Source organism: Siphateles boraxobius, unplaced genomic scaffold (genome assembly GCF_051911475.1).
Source record: "Siphateles boraxobius isolate OS27281-9 unplaced genomic scaffold, OSU_SipBor_1 8, whole genome shotgun sequence".
In the NCBI taxonomy this organism is placed as follows: Eukaryota; Metazoa; Chordata; class Actinopteri; order Cypriniformes; family Leuciscidae; genus Siphateles; species Siphateles boraxobius.
The window spans coordinates 15,383,358-15,395,973 of record NW_027509208.1 but is presented as its reverse complement, the minus strand read 5'-3'; the positions used below and the strand labels follow the sequence as shown (position 1 = coordinate 15,395,973).

The 12,616-nt window shown below is 46.8% G+C and overlaps 1 long non-coding RNA gene across 1 annotated transcript; it reads left to right on the top strand.

Annotated features, from left to right (window-relative positions):
* The first annotated feature begins 262 nt into the window (after positions 1-262).
* On the top strand, positions 263-11,938 carry LOC143729221 (uncharacterized). The gene is made up of 2 exons (XR_013199958.1): positions 263-385; positions 11,875-11,938. It is a non-coding gene; the product is annotated as an uncharacterized LOC143729221 (long non-coding RNA).
* The last annotated feature ends 678 nt before the right edge of the window (positions 11,939-12,616 follow it).

Below are 12,616 nucleotides of genomic sequence, written 5' to 3'. Positions count from 1 at the left end.
TTCAACAAAAGACGCCGTCTTGTCATCTTTACTTCGGGCATTTTTGTTCAGTCAACAAATCATTGTTCAGTGAAACGCACAAATACAAGAAAACAAAAACGGGATGTCCCTTTGCACACACCGTATGCAAATGCAGCAGCGCCAAAGACAGACGAAAGCGAGGAGATGATATTGGCGACTTAATTTGTGAGGTATGAATTTTGCTTAAATCATTTTCCATCCTGAAAAATACTGCCAATAAAAGTATATGTAGTCCCTTACATAGTTTTATTACTTTGAGATGTCAGTTTATTTCAGAGAATATACGTGTTTTTCAGTGTAGATGAGCTGAGCTGAGCTGCGAAAGGCAGACGTACTAGGTCGAATGTTTTGGCAACTTTGTAAGGTAACGTATTAATATTTTGAAATCATTTGACATCTCGATAAATGCTGTCAAAACATAATTAAATGAAAGCTTTAGCATAAAGTTCTGCCAGGAAGACTTAATTACTATGTCACTTATTACCTTCACATGTATCCAATCACGTCCTTATACTCTCTGTATTAAAGATTGGTACTTACACAGGTTTGAGTTCACAGATGTTGTCGCTTCCACTACCTCCATCCTTCCCACCACCGCCAGGATGGTCCTGTCCATACCTGCCAGGGGGGTCGGCTGCGCCCCCTGCCTTCGTCTTCAGGCAGGAAATGCAGGTCCGATACCCACGGACTATGAACTACGGACGGTGTAACGCTTTGACCAGGATAGCTCTCACGAAGTCAATAGAAGAAAGAGTTTAGAGGCGTAAAGGCTGTATCACGCACATTTAATGGCAGGTAACACAGGCAACGCGATCCTCTCACACATGAGAGATTACTCTTTCAGCGTCACAAAATAAAACTAGTGAAACAAAAGTATATAAAGATGTAGAGCACACTTAGCATCTACGGTGGATCACACTCAACTCAACAGCGTCATCACGCATAGCGCACGTCATGAATGACGTGATCAGTCTCTTAAAGGGGCACACCACACAATAATGTGATGCATGTAAATACACAGTTCCGTTCGTTACAGATTCCCCCCGGAAAGAAAAAGGCTGTCCCCAGCCGTACACAACATAAGGACAACATACACATCCAGCCCATACATGGAAACACGGAAAACCCACTAACCAAACTATGTTTCACATACAGAAGCCAATAACTGGCATACATGTCAGTATGAGCTACACATTACACTGTATGCACCACAAAGACATCTCAAAAACACAAAAACCTGTGAAAACCAAGCCATGTGTACAAAATACAATTTTTTTGTTTGTCTTTTTAACATAACGTATGAAAACTTAAGAACCAAAATTAAATGTAATTAAATTAAGTTCTTATTCTCTTGTCAGAAAATAATATCTCAGCAGAACCTTTAAACACAGATGTTCAAACCAATAAACTCAACATCACTTTAGGTCTAATCTGTCGGTATGATACTCATTAGTCCATCCACTATCTGACTAACCTGACGTGATTCTAGGGGCCAACCTAGGTCTGAGATTGTAACGAGGGCCCTGAGGGATAAAGCCAAAGTCAGGGAGGTCTGTACTACCTGTAGACACGTCAATGTCAGCGTCAGAGATGCGAGTACAATTTGTGTATTCTCTGGACATGTCATGAGCATTTTCAGTGAAACCGTCACAATCAACAATAGTCTCATCAGGCAGAGCAGCGCATGTCTCCTGAGATATATCTCCATTCAACTGTGTTGTTTCCAGACAGTCCTCAAATGCATCATAGGGCGTTTCAGACGCATCCTGAGGCACACTCCTCAAATTGCTGCCGCACGAGTTCCAAGTGTGAAAAGGCTGCATATTGACCACATGAAAGACTCCAGCATCCTCACCAGTGTCCAACTTCGCAAGTCTATAGTTCACACTAGACAAAACTTGAGTGACACAATATGGGCCAGAATACAGGGGCGCTAATTTAGCAGTAAAGTTGTCCAAAGCATCCGATTTAGGATGAGTCCTCACTCTGACAAGGTCACCAGTGTTATAAGTAGCCGATCGGCGTCTTTTATCAAAGTGCAGCTTTCTTTTGTCATGACTGGCTTCCAGAGCTGCCTTAGCATGATCATGTGCTTCACGCAGTGACAACCTCAAACGCTCAAAGTATGGGACTTCAGTCTCCTCCATCCCATCCCAGACAGGCTGAGTGACCAGATCCAGAGAAGTGTCCAACTCCCTCCCGTACAACATCATAGACGGTGTTTGACCCGTGCTTTCATGTGGCGCAGTCCGTAGTACAAAGCAGATTTGTGGGATATATCGGTCCCATGAGGTGTGCTTCTCCTCCACGTACGCTCGAATGGCCGTCTTGAGAGTACGGTTAACCCTCTCTGTTGCGTTCGTCTGTGGGTGATACGCAGTTGTTAACCGATGTTCAGTTCCCAGGGCAGTAAGCATCTGTCCAAACAGCTCACTCACAAAACGGGAACCTCTGTCTGAAATTAAGTAAGTGGGGGCCCCATGACGGGAAAAAACTTCACTCAGCAGTTTGCCGGCTGCCACATGAGCTGTGGCTTCTCTTACTGCCACGATCTCAACCCACTTAGAAAAGTAGTCGACAAATACCAAGATGTGAGCATTTCCCCTGGAGGTACGAGGCAAAGGGCCCACAAAATCAACACAAACATACTCCCAAGGTTTCTGAGGCCGAATCGGGACCATTAGACTGGCAGGCTTCCTTTGGCTTGGTTTTGTCAGTTGGCAAACTGTGCAAGAGCTCACGTATTTCTTTATCTCAGATGCCATTTTAGGCCAGAAAAACCTGAGTTTCAGTCGGGCTAAAGTCTTAGTTATTTCCAGGTGACCCGCAGTTGGATGATCGTGATAATACCTCAGCAAGGTACCTTTGAGAGACTCAGGAGCATACAGTTTTAATCCTTTCAAAGGATGGATACCGCAAGCAGGTTTGGGGTCGTTGAAGTACAATAGGCCATCTTGAATGCAATACTGAGAGCATCCTTCAACTTCATCCTCCTTTAGGAGCGCGGCCTCCATTTTACGGAGAAGGTCACCCGTAACTGGATCATCGAGCTGTAGTTGTCTGACATGGGAACGGTCCGTGAGAGTCACAGAAGAAAGCGTACGGAGGTCAAGACCACCAATCACAGCGTACTCGGGAAGTATGTCCATTGGCGGAGACTCAACTGTTAGAGGATTCCTCAACAGCGCATCAGGCACCGTGTTTCGAGCACCAGGCTTGTGGACAATGTCGAAATCGAAGTCCTGAAGGCGGAGAGACCATCGAGCGAGACGACCAGTGGGATTCGGGCGGGACATCAACCACTTAAGTCCACTGTGGTCAGTGAAGATCGTGACGTGGAGACCCTCAACATAAGGCCTAAAGTGCTCCAGGGCCCAGATGACAGCAAGGCACTCTTTCTCGGGCGTGGAATAAGGTTTCTCAGCTTTATGCAGGGCCCGACTAGCATATGCCACAGCCACATCTCTACCATTCTGATCTCTCTGCATCAACGCAGCTCCAAGACCTGCGTCACAGGCATCAGCATGAATGAAGAACGGGAGAGTAAAGTCGGGGAAACTCAACACAGGTGTCGAAGTTAACCTTCCTTTAAGCAGGTCCATAGCCTCCTGGCAAGCCGTGTCCCAGACAAAAGGAACGTCGTTTTTAGTGAGGTTGAAGAGTGGCTCAGCAAGGCGAGCATAGTCTTGCATAAAACGACGATAATAGCCTGTCAAGCCCAGGAACTGCCTCACTTGCTTCACATTGACAGGGGGGTTAAAGTCCGTCACAGCCTTTACCTTGTCTTGTTCCGGCAGGATTCCACTTGGACAAACCCGATACCCTAAGAAGGTAAGCTCTTTGCGACAGAACTGGCATTTGGCTAGTTTAATGGTCAACCCGGCGGACTGAAGCCTTGAAAACACTTCCTTGAGATCATCAAGATGTTTTTTGAAGGTGGGCGAAGCCACAACAATGTCGTCCAGGTAGACCGCACAGGACCTATATATAAGCCCAGCCAAGACGGTGTTCATAAGTCTTTGAAAGGTCGCCGGTGCATTACACAGACCAAATGGAAGCACTCGGAACTGAAACAGCCCACAATGTGAAACAAAAGCAGTCTTCGGTTTTGAGCTTTCTGCCATGGAGACTTGCCAGTATCCCCGAGCAAGGTCAATTGTGGTTAAAAAATTTCCTCGGGAAAGGAAGTCAAGGGACTCATCGACTCTCGGCAATGGATAAGAGTCCTTTGTGGTGAGCTGGTTTAACCCACGATAGTCCACGCAAAAACGTGGTTCACCATAAGGTTTCTGCACAATCACAACTGGGGCAGCCCAAGGACCAGCCGCAGGTTCAATGATTCCTTCTTGCAACATTTTCCTTATTTGGTCCTCGATCAACCGTTTTTTAGATGGAGAAGTTCGATAAGGAGGAAGGTGAACTGGTTTGCCATTTCCAGTGTCTATGGAGTACTCGGCTAGAGGTCCGGGAAGCTTCCAAGTAGTTCTGACAACTGTTCCTTTTCGGCAACACTCAGACATGCATCTTCAATTTTTTCTTGAAACGCTGAAGATGTAATTTCCATGAACAACAAACTGTTATCCAACTCAAGCCCTGCTCCGCCATCCAGTTCCTCCATGAATAAAGGATTTTCACCCATGACGACAGTTCTAGATGGGACGTGAATCGTAATGGACGCACGCAACATGAAGTCCATTCCCAAGACTACTGTCGAATAGCAAAACGGTGGTAAAAACGCTGTCCCATAAAGCCAAAAGCCAGCCACGTAAGCCCCACAGGCAGGCATGCTCCACCGTCTGCCAGTTGTATAGGGGAAGAGGTCCATGGTTGAATCTTAACCTTCAATCGATCATGATTTTGAACGATGTCTGCCTGCACTGCAGAAGGTGATGCGCCAGTGTCAAGTGTAGCATCCACCATCTGGCCACATAGGTTAATTTTAACTCTAAATGGGGTGTTCTAACAGGACGGGGATGTGGGATCTTCCACATGACAAAGGACAGGTTGTGCAGGAACAGTCAGTTGAGGTGAATTCATCTTCTGGAGGGAGGATTGCCTCTGCGAATCATCCTCCCCCCTCTGTAGTTTCCCCTCTGTGTGACAAAAGGAATGTTTTCCCCTCCATTACTGCTTTCGCCCTTGTTTGTATCCTTTGTATCAGGATTCTGTCCTGAATGCACATCAGGGGACTCGCTTCGTTGTGAGCTCCTTCTGGGAATTGGGTTGCAATCTGGGCATGTGCGAGAAGTGAAGTCAGGACGTGAGCACTTGTAACAGTAAGTTCCTTTGTTAATTTTAGCTTTACTCTGCCCTGAAATTGGGAAACAATTACTTGGTCCAAGAACCACATGGAGCTCATGAGCCCTCAGGAGGAGATCCATGACTGAGGAAACAGAGGTTCCATAGAGTGCAACTCTGTATTTCTCAAGAGCATGTTTAGAAATAAGGTCGATTTGTTCTTGCTCGGGTGGGGGTGGGGGGGTGGGGGGGGGTGGGGGGGGGGGGGGGGTTCAGCTTCCTGAACTCACTTAGCATGTGGGCCACAAAAGTAGGGAGGGGCTATTCAGGACTCTGTATACGGTCTAGGATTCCCCTCATTATTTGTTCTTGACTATTGGAGGGAAGGAAGACTGTCCTGAAGAAATCACAGAACCGGGCCCATGTGACGACATGAGAGTCAAGGACTGTGAACCATTTTTTCGGTTCCTTTGCCAAAAACCGAGGCAGCTCGAGGAGAATTTGGGCATCGGTCAAGTCAAGTGAGGTCCTGTAAACATTGACTGACTGGAGCCAGTCCTCTGGGCTTACACGTCCATCTCCTGCAAATACAGGTGGCTCAAGCCTTGACTGGTGCAGTACGGATGCAAGGATTCTACTAGTATTACTCACATCAGAACAATTTGCCTGTGGTGAGAATGTCACATTTCTGAGGGAAACAGTATCAGTAGATGTACCTTGTAGTGGCACCTGGCTTGGTGAAACATGGATGTGTGGCGTAGAACTGGCCATAGGAGGCAGCTGGTCGTGTGGCGCTGCAAGGGTGTCCGCATTCTGAGGTCCAAACCTTCTTAATATGTTCTGCTGCAACTGGAGAGAGTCATTGAGACACTGTTGTAGCACCGATACTTCAGTTTGTAGAAGTTCTACTTGAGTCTCCAGACTCACTGCAGCAGGCTGCGCTGACTTTTGTCTCCGTCTGGGAACAGAGTCTGGCAATGAGTAGGTCAAGTCAGTCTTAAAGTCTGGGTAGTAAGCCATCACAGTTACTGTGCATTCACATAAACAGCGGTACAATAACTGTAAAATTCACAATGTAACCCAGAAAAATAAATTGACATTAAAATGCACACACCATCAGATGAACTTTAAAAAAAAAAATCAATAATCCTACATTTAACTGTGAAATAACTAGCAAATGTCACCAAAAACATACAGATTTACTCCCTTTTATGTGAGTTTAGTTATTATATTGTCCATCAGTATATCCAGAGCAAAAGAACACGTTTCTTCAAAGTGAATATAATGTTCTCAAAGTCACTTGATTATCCAAATGAGTGAAAAACGTTAGAAATCGATCAGTTCGCGCAAGCAGTTCAGTTCACAATGAATTAGGAAAGAAAACTCCCAAGAAAACTGTTCCAAAAAAAAAATTTCATTTCTTCCTTGCTCACAAATTCAGTTCAGACAAAAAAAATTGTTTTTGCTGTCCGTTTGTGCACAAATTACATTCAAGTTCCAAGCACGCAAAGCAAAAAAAAAAATATTATATCCGTGCTACAATATCACTGTCACAACCACTAGTCCTGCTAGTCTGCCCAATAACCCACGACGGTCGATCTCCCCCGAATACTAACTGGTTCCCGAACTACAGTTCCCATCATGCTTCACTCTGGCACTGATTTCATCCCCACCTGCGGGCAATAATCATTTCACACAGCTGCATCTCATCCCCAGCTCTATATAACCCACACTCACAGCTAGCTCAGTGCGAAGTCTTGTTTCACCCCTGTGTACATTTCTGAGCATTTTCCTGACTGATATTCTGCCCGTGTTTACGACCCTGCTGCATCCCGTCTCTGATCGACTGCTGCCTGCCTACTGACCCCTGCTTGTTTCCCTGGATCTCGTCTTGACTACTGCCTGCCTACTTACCCCTGCCTGGTTCCTGGATCTTGTCTTGTCTGCTGCCTGCCCTGATCTCTTGCCTGGTTATCTTTTGCTATTGTCTACTCTGCTCCACTGTTTCTCGCTGGTTCTGACCCTTGCCTGTCGACCTTGTCTATTCTGAATAAACTGTCTGCAAATGGATCTGACTGTGTCTGATGATTCACAACAGAAGACTTCGCCGTCAGAAGATCCAGCGACAGTACCTGCATGGTCAGCTGTTTTCTCAGCTCAAGCCAATCAGCTCGCTGCTCACCATCACCAGCTGAACCGCTTAACCTCGTTAACCGAGGATCTGATTCAAGCGCTCCGAGCACTACAAACCTCGTCCACCGATCCTCCTTCGGTGCCAGTGCGTCCTGCTGCTCCTCACGCTCCCGAGCCCCAAACCCCCGTGGGCACTAACCTCCGCCTCGCTCTTCCCGAGAAGTATGACGGGAACCCAAGCAAATGCAAGGGCTTCATTCTCCAGTGCTCGATGTATCTAGCGCAACAATCCATGTCGTATTCCACGGATGACAGCAAAATCGCCTTTGTTTTCTCGCTGCTCACCGGTCGCGCTCTAGACTGGTTCACGGCAGTATGGAGGTCGGAGGGTTCCTCTTTCCCAAAGTTCGCCGACTTCCTTCAGAGGTTCCGGGCAGTGTTCGAACACACCAAGGAGGGTAAGGGAGCGGAGGACCGCCTACTCGAGATCACACAGGGCCGGTCTACAGCAGCTGAGTATGCACTCCAATTCCGCACCCTCGCGGCTCAGACGGACTGGACCGACAATGCACTAAAAGTGGTCTTTCGTCGAGGCTTAACCCACGAACTGCAAGCCGAGCTGGCATGTCGCAACGAGGGAAAGGACCTCGATCAATTCATTTATCTGTCAATTCAAATAGACCATCTCATGCGATCACGTCGCCCCGGCCAGCGCCCTGTGCCTTCCGCCCGCAGTTTTTTCACTACTCGAGCTTCTGAGTCAACATCAATGGAGACCAGTGAGCCCATGCAGATTAACCCCTCCCGTCTGACTCCAGAGGAGAAGGAGAGACGAAGATCTCAGAACCTATGCCTGTACTGCGGCGGCGCTGGCCACTTCCGTCTCCACTGTCCCTCACGACCACCTCTGAGAGATGTAGCATCGGTGAGTTTGACCATTGATTCCCTCAACCCCAACTCTTGTGTGTCGGTACCCCTTGAGTTCACCTTTAATGGATAAAACAGTAGTCACGGCCGCTTTAATTGATACTTGGAGCCGCTGGTAATTTCATGTCCCGAGATTATGCCATGCACCATAAAATTGCTCTGATTCCCTGTTCCTCTCCCCTCACAGTCAAAGGCGTCGATGGGCGGCCGCTAGGTTCTGGTCTGGTCACCCACATCACACAAGAGGTGCGCATGCGGACCGGAGTCCTTCACCATGAGACCATCCAATTCTTTGTATTCCACGCCCCACACACACCTGTCATCCTGGGCCTGCCCTGGCTCCGCACGCACGACCCACACATCCAGTGGGCAACGGGTCAAATCATCTGCTGGGGGAAGAAATGTCACGCTACCTGTCTCGCCACTGTCACTCCCTTACCACTCCTAAGCATCATCGAACCCCAAGAGGACGCTGTTTTGAACCATCTCCCATCCATGTATCACGATCTGTCAGAGGCGTTCAGCAAGGCAAAAGCCTCAAAGCTCCCTCCTCACCGTACCAACGACTGCGCCATCGATCTGGTGCCAGGCACCACGCCGCCCAAAGGCCGTATCTTTCCACTCTCTCAACCTGAAACTGAGGCCATGCGCAGATATATTGAGGTGCGGTGCGCCTATAATCTGATCCGCATTCGCGAGGGGGACGAGGGGGACGGCAGTCCTTCAGAGACTCATTCAGCACCAACTCTACGCCAAGATCGAGAAATGCGAGTTCCACCAGACCTCTACCACCTTCCTAGGTTATGTCATCAGTCCAGAAGGCGTGGCGATGGATGAGTGCAAGGTCAAGGCCGTTTTGGACTGGCCACAACCTACCTCCCTGAAGGCGTTACAACGCTTCCTTGGGTTTGCGAACTTTTACCGCCGCTTCATCAGGGATTTCAGCACGTTTGCTGGGCCCTCTGACCTCTCTGGTGCGGAGGAACACGGTGCGTCTCCCTTGGAGTAAGGACGCCACCCACGCCTTCAATCAACTCAAACATCGCTTCACCACGGCTCCCATCCTGCACCATCCCAACCCTGAGTTACCGTTCATAGTTGAGGTGGACGCCTCTAACACAGGCCTGGGCGCCATCCTGTCCCAACGGCAAGGATCTCCCTTCAAGTTATACCCTTACGCCTACTACTCCAGGAAGCTCAATGCAGCAGAGCGGAACTATGATGTGGGTGATCGTGAACTATTGGCCATGAAAGCCGCCTTCGAGGAGTGGCGGCACTGGCTGGAGGGAGCCACACACCCTTTCACGGTATTCACAGATCACAAAAATTTAGAATACCTCCGCACAGCCAAGAGATTGAATCCCAGACAGGCCAGATGGTCGCTACTCTTCAGCCGGTTCCAGTTTACGGTCACTTATCGTCCCGGGTCTAAGAATACCAAGGCTGATGCTATGTCTCGCCAACACGACCCAGACCTTTCCTTCCAGACCCCTGAAACTGTCCTGAACCCCGACCTGGTTCTCGGCCCTATACAGTGGGACATTGAAACCGAGCTCAGTCAGGCTAACGCCCAGAAAGAAGTTCCCCCAGAATGTCCACCCAACAGGGTTCATGTCCCCGAGGCTTACCGAAGAAGGGTCATGGAACATGTGCACGCTCTCCCCAGCTCTGGGCACCCGGGAATCACGGCCACCACCCAACTCCTCCAGAATCACTATTGGTGGCCCACGTTAGTCTCCGATGCCAACCAGTTCGTCCAGCAGTGCCAAAACTGTAACACCCAGAAGGCATCTCGACTTCTGCCTGCCGGTCTACTCCAACCACTTCCTGTCCCACAACGGCCCTGGTCACATATCGCCATCGACTTCGTCACTGACTTGCCCCCCTCCGATGGTTACACCACCATCCTCACGGTGATAGACCGATTCTCCAAGTCCTGCCGCCTCATTCCGCTCACCAAACTCCCCACTGCCCTGCAGACGGCAGAACACCTCTGCAATTTAGTGTTCCGGTTCTACTGTGTAACTTAATTATTTAAAAAAAAAAGTTTTGTAATGTCTTTCAGTGGATTAAATGTGTTATTTTAGTTTAGTAAAAACTTAGTTATTTTATATTTTAAAAAAAGATTTGGCTGTGTCTTGTCATCTTAACAATAGAGGGTTTTCACTACACGTCATCAATCCAGAAGTTGGCCATGTTGGAGGCACTGAACGTAAACAATGCCACTGAACTGAACAGACTTGCATATTTGGCTAATTATTGCTGCTGAAAAATTGTCGTGTTTTGGTCTGTACTAATCGGTCGCACCGGGAAAAAACATTTCGAGTTCTATAGACTGCCAAAAGTTAAAGAGAAGAGTGCAAACAATGGATGAAAGAAGGCGTTTGTGGTTGAGAGAGGCACAGCATCAGCCACATGTGTAAATGAAGCATGGACTATGGCTAAAATGTTGGCGTAAAGTAGTTAACTATGGCTACATTCACACTGTCAGTCCTAATTATCTTTGTATCCAATTGGAATCTGATCTAAAATGATGTCCACACTGTGTATCGCAACTGTTCAGGTCCGATTTGTGTTCATGCAGCTCTTTTGCCCGTTTGGTTTGTATTTGCAATGAAGATGTTGTCTTATTTAAATTTTACAACATGGAAATGTTTAGCCGCCGCACTGGACTACTGTGTCTTGAGCCTGCTGCAAAACTGTAGGAGGCTGGTATGCACAGCTTTTTTTCGCGCTCTTATCTGCGCCGTTTTCAAAATTTGTTTCAAAAATAATAATTTTCTGCTTGTGCGGCACTTTGCACAGCCTTGTTTCGGCAGCGACTTTCAGCATGTTCCCTATAACAACGTCAGATGTTTACATTTTACGTTGCGTGAGAAAGTCACATACCATCCGAAATCCGATCAGAGCGTTCAGACTGAAGCGGATTTCCTGATATGTGATTTGAATAGGATTTCAAACCACATATGGATGTAGCTTGAAACGGATTTCATGTGCTTTTTTTTGTGCGGCACTTTGCACAGCCTTGTTTCAGCAGCGACTTTCGGCATTTTCCCTATAACAACGTCAGATGATTACATTTTACGTGGCGTGAGAAAGTCACATACCATGCGAAATCCGATCAGAGCGTTCAGACTGAAGCGGATTTCCTGATATGTGATTTGAATAGGATTTCAAACCATATATGGATGTAGCTTGAAACGGATTTCATGTGCTTTTTTTGGACTGACAATCTGAAGGTAGCCTATGTTGGGATAAGAAATAGAAGGAAGAATAGCAGTGAGGGCTAGAGTAGCTAGCTCGTTCGGATCTTTACCACATATTAACTTTAGTTCGCCAAAATTCTGCGCTCTTTCCTGCTTACTAAGTCCTTCTCTATATGATTTCGCAGCTTCCATGTGTTTTTTCCATAGTTTAGACATGAAATATTAGTGCAATAATGTGTTCAGTAGTACATAAACAGTGCTATGCTGTTGTTTTCATCCGAGTATCTCCAGTATGGCAGCGCATCCGGGTAACTGACCAAATCGTGACGAAGGTGCAAACCCTCTATAGGTGTTTTTGTTCAGTCAACAAATCATTGTTCAGTGAAACCGAGTGAAACACACAAACACACACACACACACAAAAAACAGGATGTCCCTTTGCACACACCGTATGCAAATGCAGCAGCGCCAAAGACAGACGAACGTTGAGATGACATTGGCGACTTTGTGAGGTATGAATGTTTTGTTTAAATCATTTGCCATCCTGAAAAAAAATGCCAATAATTTAAGTATATGTAGTAACGTTATGCTATATAGTTTTATTACTTTAAGATGTCAGTTTATGTCATAAGCTGCGGTTACACAAAATGAATGAATTCCAAACGATGATTTAATCAGATATGTGAAGGTCAACTATCAAACAATTAAACAGAAAATGTACGAAACTTTTGCTTACAGACGACATAAAGTAGTCCAAGACATGCCCTTTATTGCCGAATTCAAAAGCAGATGGCCAGCTCTATTTTGTGAAGACCAGGCAAGTTTGATAGAATTGCTGGATTTGGTGTTAATAGTAACTAGCCTGCCTGATGTCACATTATGCTTTTTTGTTCTTGTCCATTTAGGCTAAATGTTGTTTTCTGTAGAATACTGAACAGTGCCATTCAAACAATTTACATTATCCTTATGTCTTATTGTTGTGTCTCTTAAATCTCTAGATCGCTACTGAGTTCACTCGAATCACCACCCTTCCACTGATTCAAACATTCATGTCAAAACTGGATGGGTACACAAACAAACTGGCCAGAGTC